We start from the raw sequence: 3,139 nt of genomic DNA on the forward strand, positions 1-3,139 counted from the left end.
CCCGCGGCTCTTTTGTCGGGGCGGCACGAGGAGCAGCAGCAGCAGCAGCAGAGGAGTCTGGGGCCTGGCGGCCTGTCACAGGAACAACATGTCATCAGCTTCATTGCTCCCTTAATGGCTCTCCTCGAGAGCAGAGACATGGCAGACAGTGTTTTGCCCCATCAAGGCGGCGGTCGACTCTGCGCTAACACACACTAGCACGCATACATAAACATTCATGTACACACTAATGCTGCTGCTGCCCGCTCTCAGCCACTTACGGGCCAGCACCGGAGAGACCGGGAGGCCCCTTTATGAAAACATACAGGGGTGCTGGAGATAATGTCTGGTCTAGACCTCTGGACTCAGGCCAGGCTGCCCTGCTAATCTGACTTCCATAGGAATCTCTGCATATTGCCAAGGTTTTGAAACGTCGGCCAGCCAAAATATTTATCTGCTGGAGCTGATCCTGGACTAAAGGCATGAATCAAGTTTTTTTTTTTCTTGTTTGAAAACACTCCTAATTGTTTAAAGTACAGACTAATAACTTTTAAATATCAAAGTTCAACAAGTGAAGAAAAAAACAACAACACAGAAGAAAAGTCACCTAAGGTCCAGACATGCAAGAATAATGTCTTACTGCTGATGAGGACGCTACTCCTTTCTTTAACACTAGGGGTGATATAAACGCTGTTTGCACTGAAGGCTCTGTACCGAGAGTCGTGCGAACTGGTGCCACTGTTCGATTTGGACATTTTAGTCCTAATAACACATCGAGATTATAACAGAACAAACCAAGACGATGCTGCCCCGCCCTGGTTCCAGTTATCATCACTGGATCTTTTATACTTAATCGTCAAGTAAGAACCAGAAGTTACACATTGAACTCGGATTGAACCGGTATTTAAAGCAAAACCACGTTTTATCCAAAGTAGTTACATCCAGGGTAACTGGACTCAAAGGTTTCTCCTAAAACCTACCAGTCCAGTAGATGTCACTGTTGTGTAGAACAGTGACTCTGTCTGTATTATATACATATATATATATATATATCTGCAGCTACAGTATATTTTGTTGCAGCTCATCTAAACTTTTGTCCTCTCCTCAACTGTCCCTCGGTGTCAACGCGGGGGAACATGACGACGCTGCCAGTACGTCTGTCTGTACCTGATGACAGTCCAGAGTCCAGCACACGCCCTCAGGGTTCAGCTCCACGGCCGGACCCTCCCTGTCGACCGCACTCCCACTGAACCTCCACCACAGTCTTTCAAAAACCTCATATTTATCTTGTTTCTCATTTTTGCGGCGCCAACTCGCACACTCACCACGCGGTCCGTGGGCCGGACACTGTCCACGCTGGTTTGGCTCATCAATCACTCTCCTCCAGCCCCCGTCCTCCTCCTCCTCCTCCTCCTCCTCCTCCTTCTCCTCCCTTCTGAAAAACACAGTCACTAATTAATGGAACAGGGTGGATGACAGAACACAGGGGTTTCCTGGAAATTAACCATCAATCCCCACTTCCATTTTATGTCTAACAGCACGAGGTGGGGGCAGATGGATGGGTCTGAAGTGGTGGCAGTGCAGGGACACTGGTTCCAGGATGTCAGAGCTCACACATGCTAATGCATCAGTTGTAACTGGGCTAACCTCCATGTGCAGGTTGGCGGCTGCTGTTACACCAGGTCACCACAGCGACACACAGGACAGATGACAGGACGAACACCACGACATCTGAGCTGCATCGATGTCAATGCTGAAAATAACAAAGGCATCGTTTTATTTTCCCCCTCTGTGTTGAATTTATTTGCTCTCGTGCCATATCACACTGGAAGGGTCGAAAGTTGAAGGTTGATCCATTTCTTATATACAGTCTTTTTGAATGGCGGGCAACTAAAATTTGACGGGCTGCCGGGTCAGGAGCAGCGATGTGAAGGTCTTTTTGAATGGCGGGCAACAGTGGGTCCTAAAATGTGACGTGCTGCCGGGTCAGGAGCAGCGATGTGAACCAAGATAAATGATATGTAAAAGTCATGCATAAAGGCTAAAATGCTAAAATGCTTTTAACGTTTTTTGGTCCATCTATTGGGCAAAGGCTGACGTTGCAGGTAAAGGTATAACGATAATATAAATTAATACGATTTTTTTTTTTTGGTAGTTATTTGACCTATCGTGTGTGGTTTGATATGTGGAAATAGTGCTTCACATTTCAATTTTTAATTGTAATCTGCCAACGACGCAAAAGCTCCGCTCACTTTCTGTTGAGCTAGCCTTCGCAAAAAAAAACAAGTTTTTATTTTTATTTAAAATCTTCTCTGTGTTTTGTTGATATGTTGTGTTACCACAGTGTCAGTTTGTCATTGGGTCCTGGAATAAATTTCTGTTAATGAGATTTACTGAAACCCAAGCTAAAAAAATATCGGGCTTTTTGTACTTGATATTGGAAAGTACATAAACGAAAATACTCCTGGCTGTTTTGGACCGTCGCTTACATTTGAACATCTTATTTGGACATGTCATAGTCTGAAGTGTTCGTCCAGTTCAAAATGCAAAAATAAAAACATCAATAATAGTAATATTATGTGACGCAGCAGAGGAACAGACCTCAGATAAGCACCAGTAAGCCCCAGGCCCAATCCCCCTGGTGGATTCCTGATTACAGTGCGACAACATGACCAACAGTGTTGCACAACATGACATTTGTGCATTTGTTTACTTTCACAGCATTGTATTTTGTTTAGGCTTCCACTGAGGGGAACAGTATTTAAGAAAACAAGGAAGGAAACCGAGTGAAAACAAAGGAAGAGGAAGAGGAGCCAGTGTAATGGAGCCCGTCCTCGCTGATCCCCTTTCAGCTGCAGTCGTACGGACAGTGGCGCCACCGCAGCAACTAATTGCATGTGGTCACTCACAGAGGACCTTTGATTTATTTGTTGTTTTTTTTTTTTAAAGTAAAAATCACAAATATTCATGAAGAACTGATGAATGCTGGGAGAACGGATGTGTTTTAGTTGTTATCGCAAACACAACACCAGTCGGTGATTCTTCCCCAGACCAGGAGCCGACGTTAGAAACATTATGGCTGAGTGACATCAGTGTAAACTGATGACATCAGTCGATGAATAACTCAAAACCAAATTATTTTCAAATATCTTAATAGATA

The 3,139-nt window shown here is 44.5% G+C and overlaps 1 long non-coding RNA gene across 1 annotated transcript in view; it reads right to left on the reverse strand.

The window, feature by feature from the left end:
• Window positions 1–1,338: 1,338 nt before the first annotated feature.
• Window positions 1,339–3,139, reverse strand: part of LOC112487039 (uncharacterized) — a 3,391-nt gene continuing 1,590 nt past the window's right edge. The window contains exons 2-3 of the long non-coding RNA XR_003049746.1: window positions 1,627–1,732; window positions 1,339–1,414 (exon numbers count right to left, since the gene is read on the reverse strand). This is a non-coding gene — a long non-coding RNA (uncharacterized LOC112487039). The remainder of the gene's footprint in view (window positions 1,415–1,626; window positions 1,733–3,139) is intronic.

This window comes from Cynoglossus semilaevis, chromosome 5 (genome assembly GCF_000523025.1).
Source record: "Cynoglossus semilaevis isolate Cse_v1.0 chromosome 5, Cse_v1.0, whole genome shotgun sequence".
Taxonomy (NCBI): Eukaryota; Metazoa; Chordata; class Actinopteri; order Pleuronectiformes; family Cynoglossidae; genus Cynoglossus; species Cynoglossus semilaevis.